Source organism: Meles meles, chromosome 10, assembly GCF_922984935.1.
Source record: "Meles meles chromosome 10, mMelMel3.1 paternal haplotype, whole genome shotgun sequence".
Lineage (NCBI taxonomy): Eukaryota > Metazoa > Chordata > Mammalia > Carnivora > Mustelidae > Meles > Meles meles.
Genome location: NC_060075.1, coordinates 108,270,289 through 108,283,616, shown reverse-complemented (window position 1 = coordinate 108,283,616; position 13,328 = coordinate 108,270,289). Strand labels below are relative to the sequence as shown.

Below are 13,328 nucleotides of genomic sequence, written 5' to 3'. Positions count from 1 at the left end.
CACATTCTTCTCTTTATTTGGTAAATCTACTACTAGTTTCTGTTGGAACCGTTTCTACCCAACTGAAACTCAAGTACGAAGAGATTGAAATGCTTTGTGACCACCGAAAAATCAGAGCCGTAAAGTTGGTGGGTCTCATTCCAATTGCCCAAGATCTGCCCAAGACCGCCTGGCTATATGACTGGGAAGCTCACCCCTTCCTATATCCCCACTGTCTGTCATATAGCCACAGAATTGTACCTGAGACTCTCTGCGTCAGTGGGGGACAAAGGTCTTTGACACCATCATTTCAATATGCTTTTTCAAGAGCAAAAGCCAAAATCAATGTAAAATGGTAGCAAAAGCATCCTCTAGATGTAGAAGCCATACAGAGTCAGAACATAGTTCTTTTTCCCTGATAGTGTGTTTTGTGAAAGCTCCTTCCCATCTTCATCAGGAGTGTGGGAGTAGGGTACACAGTGACATTCGCATGGAGCACTGTCTCTTCAGTCACGTCTACTTTCCAAAATGGCTGTTTCCGTAAGAATGGAGAATTTGCTGTGTGAGCAGCAGGAGGATTGCCATCATGGTGAAGCGATGTATTCCTCATAAAATGCAAGAGAAGTCTTCAGGCACATCCACCCGCTCGGGGTTCTTTGCACGTCATTTTGGACATCCTGTAAGTGGATATGTAAACCCAGTAACCCAAGCAAATCCTTACCACTTGCCCAGTGTCTGCCTCTACCAGGTTGGACAGGCGGGTCTTGCTGATTAAATAGCTTTAGGAAAAAATAATCTCATTAACATCTTCATTTTCAAGGAACAGAAGAAACCTAACAGAACTTGTACAAATACTAGTCGCTAACCTTAGGATACACACATAAATGCATGGATTGACCTAAAAGAAAACGAACGGGGGAAATAAGCTCTTAACCCCTGCCCACCCAAGTCCAATATGTGGATGGATGTGTATTTGTGTTAAAGCGTTAGGCTTTATGTGCATTACATAGACCTTTTTTTTTTTCCTTTTTGAACAGTAAACACCTTTTTTACATGATCAACAGTAGGAGGGAGGAAGATTTATTTGTCTTTCCAGCTTTGATTTTTCTCAGCAAGAACTCCAGCTCCTTGCCCTCTAGCATGGGTCCATCTGCTCTCGGAGAAACTCACCCTGCTGGAAACGCTCCTCCAGAAGACTGATGATCTAGGCATTCTTTCGCCTTTCAACATATTTCTTCCAAATTTTCTTTGATTGTTTTTTGTTTAAAATCTCTTCCTCCTGGGCAGTCAGCGTAGCCCCCTTCTTGCAGCCCAGAGGCAGTGTATAGTGAGGCTCCTACCACTGTCAGAGTGGGGCATTTCCTTGCGCACAATATGGTTCTTCACTGGTGCGGACGAGTTCCTCATTGGAAGTATTGTAGACAACATCAGTAACCCTTGTTTTGCACTTACAACCCTCAGAGCCCCTGGGGATGTCCCCAACGTCCAGCCTCAAGGCACAGGACTTCTGGCCTCCCTGAAAGCAGACGAAGTGTATTTGGGCAGTGAGGCCCCATCTTAATGTTGGCAGTGAGGATTCCCATCTCATGCTTCCATTTCTGATGGCAGGGCTTTCTCCTGTCCTCTGTCTGGTCCCGAGAGAAGCCCTTCACTCTAGGTGCTGGCTGCAAAAGACCTATTAGGTAGGCTTTCCAGTCTTCCTAGTTACATGTATGTGTGTTCCACATCTGTGTGCATATATAATTGCGTTTATTCAATGTATGCACTGGCACATATTTACTTAAATTTTTTTTTTTTTTTTGAACACCAACTCAGGGATTCTGCAGAGTGTCCACTTACAGGGTTATCCATGTAGTCTGGGCAGATCAGCGGAGTGTGAGCCCAAGGGGAGAATGACATTGTCTGCAGTCTTCCTTTCTTTCCTTTTCTGCTTGGGACGTTTTGGAGAGAATGACTAAGCAGTGCCAGAGATTATGAATTTGCTTAAGTGTGAATGGCTGATTGCCGCGTGCGGTGCCGGCCCTCCCTGAAGGTGATTGACTGGGGCTTCAGGTCTTCACACTTGATGCCTGGATTTGACTCGGAAAGTCTGCCAAGTCTTTTACTCGGAAATTTATCTTAATTAGATCTGAAAGACCTGCCACAGCAGAATAGTCACACCGATTAAAATGAAAAACAGGAGAAATTACTGATCAAATTAATCATAATGTCGGGTTACAGCTGTAGGTCTGATGTAATTTGCCACTCCAGTGAGTTACATCGGCCCGGCCCGGGAAAGGGAGCTGGCTTTACGCCTATCCGTAACACCCGCCCGCTCCAGGCGCCCGGGCAGGAGGCTGATTCCATTCATTTTCTGGGCTGCCTCTGACCTCCCTGCTGCAACTAGAAACAAATCAGGCACCAAACAAATGGGGGGAGGGAGGGCGGTGAGTGGGGAGGTAAGCCAGAAATGTTCTCTTATCCAAGTGATTGTACTATTTCAACATGGTGAGCTTTTAAAAGTTAGCGGGGCAGGCTGGGGGCTTTGTATCTAGTTGGGATTTTTGCTCTGGCTTTTTCCACTTAACCTCATCTTAGCTTTCCTTGCGGTGAACTGACATTGATTAGATGCAGAACGGGAATCAAAAGGTCATAGGACAAAATCTTTGGCTCTAAGCAATGAGAAAATAGGCCTTTTGAAAAATCTCCTTGCCAACAGGGCTCCACAAGTAGGGCACAGATAGAACGAATCTAAGGTGTCCCAACAGAAGGGAACGAAACTTCAGCTGTAAGAGCTGATTGTCCCCCAAGAGGGTGTGGTCCTGGAATTCTAATTTTTAAATAAACACCGCTTTATACCACGTGGTGTGCTGGGGGGGGCAGGAGAGAGAAGTAGGTGAGTCGGTGGCTGTGGACTCACTTTTTTAAGAAAACAATTCAGAGTCCAGATTCTTTTCAACATGAGCCTTGACGCTGAGCAGTGATTGATTCAGTATTTACAAAACACATTGCCCTATTAGCAATGCAGAGAAGGAGCCCTAAAAGACATCCCCGTACAGACTTTCATTGGCAGACCTCAGAAGTTAGAATTTAGGAGCAATGTAGAACATCTCTCCAACCAGGTCTGCTTTATCGGGGAGCTATGGATGCCTCGCTCGGAGAGAGCCCTTTTAATTAATTTATTCATTTTTTCAGCGTAACAGTATTCATTGTCTTTGCACAACACCCAGTGCTCCATGCAATACGTGCCCTCCCTATTACCCACCACCTGGTTCCCCCAACCTCCCACCCCCGCCCCTTCAAAATCCTCAGGTTGTTTTTCAGAGTCCATAGTCTCTTATGGTTCGCCTCCCCTTCCAATTTCCCTCAACTTCCTTCTCCTCTCCATCTCCCAATGTCCTCCATGTCATTTGTTATGCTCCACAAATAAGTGAAACCATATGATACTTGACTGAGAGAGCCCTTTTAAAACAGAGGTGGCCGGAAGGTACAGAGAAAGGAATCTTCCTTTCCAATCAATGGTGATTAAATATGTTTGGAGCACCATGTTCTTCCTCTTTGACCATATGATGGTGGCCCAAATCCCATCCAGTCATCCCTACACCAGATGCTTATACCTTTTCATCCCCAGTGTGAAAAGGCCCCCATCCTATCTTCATACCACCAGTAATAAATCAGGTACATTTTGTAAACGAGGGAGCTAGACAGTCACAGAAGACAATGGTGGCCGTGGCACTCAAGAGACTCTGCTTCCTGCACCTTTCTTTGGATCTTTATGAAGATTTAGGTGGGACAACGTGCCCAGATTGGGGAAGGATATAATAACCACATTTGGTGTGGTTATTACATGGGCTTAGTATCTGGTTCGTAACCAAAATTTTTAAAGAAAATAATAAAAGAGAATAGAAAATAACAAGGCATCCTATCACAGGTAGTAAAGCTACATGTTTTTTCTTGAAGCTCCTATTTAAAGTATATACATATAGATATATGTATATAGTTCCAGGTAGAGATACGTATAGAGAGAGATTCGTTCATATACGTTTGTGTGTATTTTCTATGTATGTATGTGTTAGATTGAGTTGTCAAGTGTATTTCTTACCATGAAGCAAGGTCAGAAGAATTTGAAGAACGCTGTCCTGAAAAATCGAGCTCTTCAGGGAGGCCAAGGTGGGAATTCTTAAACATAGAATAGCTCAGGAAGCCCGTTTATTGGTGTTCTAACATACTGAAAGTGACGATGAGCTCCTCAACACTGACCGCCATCCCCAACAGTCAAAAAGGACCTGAACAGTTCTACCATCCACCCCCAACCCTGCCACATACACAACATTGCAGGGGTCTTCAACGTTATACCACTGCCCCCGTGGTGGAAAATTCACATAAAATTCATAGCTTAACAAACCTATTAAATGAGAAATGGAGCAACATATTTAAAAAGGACAAAGCAACCAGGTAGTGGGTAATAAGGAGGACACGTATTACATGGAGCACTAGGTGTTGTGCAAAAACAATGAATACTGTTACGCTGAAACAATAAATTAATTAATTAAAAAAATAATAAAAAAAATAAAAAGGACAAAGCAGTCCCAGGGAAAGTGAAGAAGCCATTCTAAAGAGAAAGTGGAAAGGGGAGGGGAGAGAGAATGCAGTGGGAAGGAAGCCCAGGACCCCACATTGATTTGGGTTCCTGGAACATTAATCAAGGGGGAAGTCCTGTCCTGAGAGTTACAGGGTGGGAGCGGGGTCCACGGGCTCCGGTCAGAACACTCATGGGCTGGAGAGCTCCACATCCAGAGTATCAGAACCTTTCTCAGTTCTCTTACCCTGGGGCAGAGCTAGCATCGTCCTCCCTGAACTGGTCTTCCTACTTCTGTTTCCTCCCTGATCCTATCCACTGGGCAAACCACGTCCAAGCTAACCTGCCTAAAAGAGCGCTTTGTTCCGTCACCCTCGTACTTAAAAAGCCCTCTTTGGGCCTTCTTAGCCTGGGTGCTCTAGCCCTCCCTTCCACTTCGTCTCCTACTGACCCCCGCCCAGGACTCCCCCCACCTCCCAAGCCTCAGGTGCCTTGTGCAGTCCACCTCACTGGCTGGGCTGGGCCCCTGCCCATTACCAGGCATGCCTGCTCTCCTCATGCTTCCTACACTTCCCTGCACTTCCTACTCCCTGCCTGGTTCTCCAGCCCTCAGTGAGTGCACTCTTCTCTGACTCACACATTACTTAGTTACTTACTTGAATTATAAGCCCCTTAAGAACAGACACTATGTTTCACACCTTGGTACATCCCAGGACTGTCAACAATTATTTTGGTGATTTCTCATGTCATAGCTACTCATTGCACAAATACGTAGCTGCCTGTTATCCGACTACCTTAAATTTATTTGCAAAATTACTCCATGAAGATAACAAGTACTAATGAAAGAAATGTTACCCATTTATTTTTACATTTAGAACAAAGCCTCATACATAGTAAGGACTATGAAAACCTTAGATCTTGTTTTGAATGTGATTTCTTTTTTTTTTCCAAGTTCATTTATTTATTTATTTATTTATTTTAGTAATCTCTACACCCAACATGGGGCTTGAACTCACAACCCCAAGATCAAGACTCACATGTTCTTCCAACTAAGCCAGCAGGTACCCCTATGATTATTATTTCTTTGAAATGGTTTTAACACTGTTGTTCTTTGCAGTGTCTCCTCAGTGGGCTTTGGGAAATCCAGAACTTCATTTAGACTGCTTCAAATCCGCTTCTTTCCTTTGACGGGAAATGTTCATCAAAGCAAGGACCACCATTTTCCATTTAATCTTCTGTTTCCTTCTCCCTCATCTCAACAACCCATGGTGGTTCTTGATAATAGAGAGAAATGCAGGCCTTCTTAGTATTTTATAGATCTGATTGATCTGGGAGTTAAGTCATATTTTCCAAAGCATGAAAGTATTATAAAACAGATAGATCTAAGGAAGATGAAAGGGTGTACCCCACCAAGGGTGTACCTCAGGCCCCCACCTGGATACCAGAGACTCTCATGTGATGTGCTCTGCTGCCCAAACCCCACTGGTACAGAATCTCCCAGTAGGAAAATGATGATCCAGTTTAAAAGTGAAAAATACCATTGAGCTTTCATACCAGGAACTGTGGTAGGTGTTTTGTCTCTGTTTTCCTACTTATGCCTTACAATCACTTATAGTAGTAAGAAAACCAAGACTTAGAGAAGCCAGTAATTCCCCAAAGGCCCACAGCTTCTTAGAGGTGGAGCTGGGATTTGAGTCCAGAGTGTCTGGCTCCAACCCGGGAGACGTCAAATGGTCTTTTAACTGGGATGGTCTCTGTATGCCTGTTGTTCAGTGTAATTGCTAATAGCACCTATTTTACACTCAGAACTGTCATGGTTTGGACCATAAATCACTGGGGTCCCTTCCCCCGAGCTCTGCTCTCTACACTACGCCTCCAACACTTGTCCAAACTACCTCTGCCCGTTTTCACCTCACGGTGATATGGTTCGGCCACAGAAGCTGAGGCATGTGGATGTCTTCTTAATTTCGTGAAAAGATGGAATTAGTCATTTTTAGAAATATGTTGTGTTCTTTCTACTTGGAAACTTTAATAATTTTTCAAAATACAATCCTATTTGAGACAAGAGACTCCGTGGATGAGGGCCACAGGAGACACCTTCTTTTCCCAAGTAATTTGGAAAAACCTAACTGGGATGGTTCTTGGATCCTGGCTGAGGTGACTAACACCATGCTAACAGAATTGTAATTTAGAACAGAAAGCTTTACCAACCGCCTCCTAAAAGATGATGTTCAATGAGGTGTTCAACACAACAACAAACCACCTCCCGAAGGTGGTGTTCAACGTATAAGGAGAGGAAAAAAACTCACACACATGCATACACACATGCACGAAAAAAGAACTAATGATTTTTTTAAAGATTTTACTTGTTTATTTATTTAGAGAGAGAACATACACATGTACATGAGGCAAGAGGCCAAAGGAGAGAGACAGAAAGAACCTCAAGCGAACTCCATGCTGAGTGTGGAGCCCAATGTGGGGCTCCAATTCACGACCCTGAGGTCATGACCTGAGCCAAAATCAAGAGTCAGACACTTAACTGACTGAGCCACTTAGGCACTCCAGAACTAATGATTTTTAAAATCAAGGTGAATGGGAGCCAAAAATGCAATATTATTAAAAGGTTTGCAGGTGACATGGAGAGGAAGGGGTACAACATTTCCTTAACAAAACTGGGGGCTCCAGAGTACTGATTGCTCCAGCCTCTCTCCTTTTAGGTGGGCCCTGGGGGTGCTTCAGAGAAGTCATAATTCCCAGATTGGTCACACATCAAAACCACATGGGAAGGTTTCTTTAGCAAGTAAATCGTAAGAAAGAGAGAGAGAGAGATTGAGATGAAGGGCTAGAGGGGGTTGGACATGTAGATCAAAATAAACCACAAAGAATTTCATGATGTGGACTTTGTTTAGATTACAGTTCATGCAAATGTGAAAAGGAAAAAGAATGACATTTATGAGGCAGTTGGAAATATGGCTGCTGATGGGATGTCTGATCATGTTTAGGGATTATTTTTAATATTTGTAGGTGTCATGGTGGTGTGTAGTTATATTTTTAGGAATGTTTTCTGAAGATACATACTTAAATACAAATGAAATGGTAGGATGCCTAGATTTTCCTCAGATGATGTGGGAAGGAAGAAAATAATATTGCTGGAGGTTGTTGGGTAGAGTACGGATGAAAGAAGATTGGCTGTGAACTGATAAGTATATTGAAGCTGGGTGAGTTCATGATGGGAGTTCATGATAACATTGTGTCTTCTTTTACATGTGTTTAGAATTTTCCATAGGAAAAGATACAGAAAGAAGTTTAACTGACTTGGGGATTCTTTAACAATATAGATTCCCTTGACTCCACCCAACAAATACAAGATCAGAATCTCTGGGGTGAAGCCAGTGATTTTGATGATCAAAGAGGTTGAAGAACTCTTGCCCTATGGAACTATAAACAGTTTCTTAGATCAGGGTAGGTTAGCCAAGGCTCATATGAAAAATGGTTGATGGATTGAGACATAGCATCTTAAGAAACAAGTTTTTTCGAGTGAAAGATTGAAAAAGTGAAGATGGTTATTAATATCTGATGAAATTTGATGAATAGGAAGGGTACAAGGAAACTAAAAATAGAAAAGATCTTTCCAATTCTCAAAAAAAAAAGAAAAAGAAAAAGAAAATGGGAGGGCTTCTTCTTCAGTGAGGTAGGTTGAATATGTACATTTATCTCTACACATCATCTGGGAACCGCACTAAAACAATACTCAAGGAAAAATTTTTTTAATCATATAAATCCAAAAGGACAAAGAGAAGTGGAGAAAAGACAACAGTGGGCAAGTAATGTCAACCAAATTCTGGAGAAATAGGTGGAGGAGATAACCAAGCTGAGAAAGCTAAACACCAAGGGTCTGAGAGGGACACAGCAAGAAGCAAGGTAACACTTGGGGGTTGCAGATGCCAAGTGCCATGGAAGATGGGGATGGCAGGCCATGTTGATGAAAACAAGGGCATAGGTTAATGACTGCATAATGAACAGTTAGACCCTCAGCTGCTGCCCCAATCCCAGCAGGCAGGCAACTATCCTTCTAGCAGCTTTATGTGTGAGAAATTGAAACAAGAGACCCTCTAGACTGGAGATATAGGTCTGGCTGCCTGCATGCTGGAGAGAGTTCCTTACTGCTGACCAGGGCATCAAAGGGGAAGTCTATATCCTGAATGATAAAACCTGGCCTCCCTGGGCCACTTACATGGTACACAGATGCTCGAGTATACAGGCATCTCACTGCCTCCCCACCTCAACCCCCCAGGTAATTGGTAGATTCTTCTCTGGAGGAACCTGACCACTAATCACAGAGAGAAAAGACTCAGTTATCAATATTTGCCATCTCCAACACTGCCAGGTCCCTGCTATATTTTTGTATGTGAAAAGACAACAAAGATGACTAAATATTTGAGAAATGCCTTTGTCTGAAATCAGAAACAAAAGCAAATGGGAGGAGACATTTGTTGGAAATAGAAGCAATAAAGGAAGGAGAACAATTCTATAAAAATTTTAAAACTAATATCCTATAGAATATCCATCGAGATCAGGTATCCACAAAACATGTAATAGGTGCAGTACACACGGAACACTTAAAAAATAATTCAGGAGATAGATAATAGTTAAAATAATTATAGCAGAAATAAAAATTCAGTATAAGGTTTAGAAAATAAAGAAAATCTGTCAGAATATAGAACAAAAAGACAAAAAAGAGAACAAATTAGTAAAAGAAGGAGAAAATGGCAAATCAATCCAGGAGATCTAACTTCTGACTAACAGAATTACAGAGTCCAAAGCAGGGAGGGGACAGAGAGAGAGAGAAAATTATCAAAGAAATAATCCAAGAAAATTTCTCAGACTTGAAGGATGTTACCTCATTGTAAGTCTCACTGAGTAAATAACCTAATGAATGAAAACAAAGCAAAACAAAGCACCTGAAATGTATCATTGTGAATATTTTCCGGGGGAGAATAGATAAAATACAAGGAATCAAGAATCAGAATAACACTGGGTTTCCATAGCAATTATTGAAGCTGGAAGACAATGAAGCTGGAAGAATTTCCCTCAAAACTTTGAGGGAAAAAGGTTTTTAGCTTGTATTTAATATACTGCTGAGCAATCAATCAAATATAAGAGTAAACTAACAATCCAGGTGTAGAGTCTCTGGAAAATTTGTCTCAAGTTGATCTGTCATGCATTCATCATCAACTTTACTGGAAGCATTCCACCAAGAGAAGAGAGTAAGCCAAAGAACAAGAAGATTGGAGCTTTACCATCAGAAGAGCCAAGAAGGAGCCCCCAGGCTGATAGTTACACAGAAGGCTTAGAAAGCAACCAGTTTCCGCTGGGGCAGAACATTGAGGACTCTAGAAATGTTGTCCCTGGAGAAGAGACAGGGGAGGGGGAGGGAAGGGAGCAGAAGAGAAATCAAGAGAACACCTGGTATGGTTAACCTAAAGGAAAGCAGTGTTCATCATTCTTGAGATGAGTTTGGGAAGAATTATGAATAGAATGAAAGAAAGCTAAGCAAACAGAAATGCAATGACTAACTTTGATAAGAGCAAAAACTTTTACAAGGAAGGAGGTGTACTAACAGTCAGAGGTAAACAGAACTTTTGTAGTCCTCCAAAAGAAGTTCTGATTAAATCAGAAACTCTGTTGTCAGAACAAAGGGACGCAGGAGGAGGGGAAATAGGGAGTGGGTGCGTCAGTGTTCAATTCTCACCTTCCACACTAGAAGTCAATCGCTAGTGCCCCAAACTGGCAAATCAAGAAAAACAATTTAAGCTATTATTTAGAAATAGGGGAGGCAAATCCCAAAAGGAACATTGAAAAGAATTTGGAGAACATGGGGAATTTGGTTTTAGGAGTAACGAGGCTTGAGTTGCACAAGTTCAGCGTATTTCAGTGTATTTTGACTTTCTACACCAAGACCCTGCGCATTTATTGATCCCTCTGCCTGGACACTTCCCCCTAGATATCCAGCTTGTTCCCTCACTCTAAGGTCTTGCCTTACATTTTGCCTCATCAGGGAGTCCTTCCCACATGATCTTATATAAAATTGTGCACAAGGCACCTCTGCTCCTTCATCATTCTTCAGAGGTCTTATTGCTATCTGACATGCTATATATTTATTTGATGACCTGCTTGCCTTTTTTCTTCTTCTGACTAGAATGGAAATTTCATAATCACAAGACTTTGTCCCACTCACTGCTACAGTCCAGCAAGAATCAAGTGCCCACATTGGTAGACCTAGGACTATAGGGGCAACCTCTAGAAAACAGAGCTTCCTAGGAGATATACGCACAGAGGGGTGCGCTGTAGGGAGAGTCAGCAAGATGTCCCTCCCAGAGAAGGGGTAGCCACTTCAGAGGTTCTCTTGTAGAGACATTGGACCTTAGGAGCCTGATGATCCCATCCAGTTCTCAGATCCTGTGATCAGTCCTGAGGACAGAACAAGAGAATGTTGTACTTCTCCATAAAAGCAGGGTATGAGAAGATGATGCTTATATCACCAGCTGGACTAAACTTTGCAATGCGCAATGGAGGAAAGTTAAAATATCTTCCTGGCAATGCTTTGAATTCAAGTTCAAGTATTGAACCTGGCTCAAGTCTTACTGCATGGGTTTGGTTTAATTCATCCGTGAGTCTCATTTGCCTCTGTACCCTGCAAGCCTCACTCAGAACCTAGAACTCGGGGCATCTTTACGGTGACTAGCTGAATGCCATGAAGTTCTGAGATTAGTTTGCTCCTGGAGAGGACTCTCATAAGGTTTAGTATGAGAGGAGAGAGAAGAAAACTAAAGCAAATGTCCACGAGTGTGTCAGGCGGTATATTAAGGATTTCCCCTATTTGGTTTTAGAAGGGGAGTCACCATTCCATTGTTCTGGCTTCTCATTGGCCCCAAGTATTACACATGGTGTGTGGAGAGAAACACCACGTAACTCAACAAAATACTCCTATATTTTTAGGGATTCTGTGGATTTCTTATAAAAAAAAATCTTTAATTATAAAAGTTTACAGTTTGTAGATTTTTTTCTAACTCAAACTATAAACAGCCTTTGTGTTAAAATATTTTTTATATGAAACATCTGCTCTCAGCCCTAATTGGCACAAATAGGAAAATTGATATATTCAGGTCTTCAGTGCTTAAATTATCACATTCCTAGACCAGAGAGACAGGGAGGGAGAAATTGGGGGAAAAAATGGAGGAATGAAATCTTGTTTTATCTTTTGGATACCCGGCGCTTTCTGTAACAGCCGATCAGGGTGCTGTGTCAAAGACACTGATGAGAGGTTTCCCAAAGTTAATTTTTCTCATAATACAATAACCAAATTTGTTTTAACACTTGAAAAGGCCCATCCATACTAAAAAGAATCAGTTGCTTAATCCTAAAATTAAAGGTTATTGCATGCAAGAGAAAATAATTACATGCTCAAAGTATGGAAAAAAGAAAACTTTTTTTAATATGTAGGTATTTGTATAATTAAAGACTAATCAAGCATGAAGGGCTGCTGACTAAACCAGAAAATGAGATTGTTGGCAAGCAATATTGTAATGTAAATGCCATTTTTGTTTAACTACTAAGAAGCTGGAGAAATGATATCCTGAACAGATTAAAGCAAACAGCATTGATAATAAATATTTATCAGATTTCAAATGCAACACAGAGGATTTTTGTATTTCTCGTGCAAGATTGGCTTGCGGGGAAGTTTCCAGGTACTTTTCAAGGGAGTAGTTAATGTCCTTATTTAGAATTGCATTTCTGGATAGGATCTTCGTCTGTGAGAGGACCTGTGAAATAGGAGCCAAGGCCAAGTGTCCCTCAATGCCATTGTTTACCAATTAAGATTTTGTTGATTAGTATTAGTTACTTAGTATCAGCCAAAGACTTTCTCATGAATACCCTGGATGTATTCTTAGAGATGAGTTACAAGCAAGGCACAGATGTGAACGAAACAGAAACGATTTCTGTAAACTCCAGGTACCTAATCTTTGAAGTCACATAGAAACGTTCTGAGACTTTCTACAACTGTGAAATGTTACATGGCACGCTTGTTTGTCACGAGGATTAAATAAACAAAGGTGCTAAAGTGCCTTTCAGGAAGTAGAACGCAGTAGTCACTCGCTGCATCTGAGTTTGGCTCCCTCCCTCCCCTCTTCTCTGCTGACTCGGTTCAACCTAACCACCCCACCCGTCTGTTCTCACCAAGACAGTGTTGCCTTTGGAGGTGCTGCCAAGACATCTGACTCTTCCTTCTGAGTGTGCCCTGAGAGCCTGACCAAATCCGAGCCCCCAGCCCTCCTGAGACGCAAGAGTACTCTAGAGGGTAGGGAGTCGGGGTTTTCTCTCAGCCTGAAGGAACCCAGAAACGCAAGAAAACTTGCTTTCCCTTTGTACGTGATGATTTCCCTGTGTTCAACTGGGCTCAGCCTGATTTGTCTCATAAATCAAGACTTGCTGCAGAAATGTAGGTGGAGCTCTGAAAAGCTGACTTCTTGACCTCCTGATAAAAATATGAATTAATTAATCAAAAGCAGCTTTTAAAACCCAAGTGTTGTGCACAACAAGTAGGCTGTTTTCCTTCTACCACAAAGCATAATTATAGATAAGTTTTCAGGAGAAGAGGCAAGACTGTCATTTTTTTACCTTCAAAAACAGTAGAAAATTCACTTTTTGGTTTCTAAATTAGAATCTGTCACTTTGACTGCCTCTGTTTCTTTTGGGTGTACTGCACACGGTATGTGATCCAGAAAGTTGA

General features: G+C 41.9%; 1 protein-coding gene and 1 pseudogene across 1 annotated transcript in view; one reads left to right on the top strand and one right to left on the bottom strand.

The window, feature by feature from the left end:
* POU6F2 (POU class 6 homeobox 2) overlaps nt 1-13,328 on the top strand; it is a 389,523-nt gene that overhangs the window by 282,588 nt on the left and 93,607 nt on the right. The window lies entirely within an intron of this gene.
* On the bottom strand, nt 1,029-4,224 carry LOC123952111 (annotated as a pseudogene).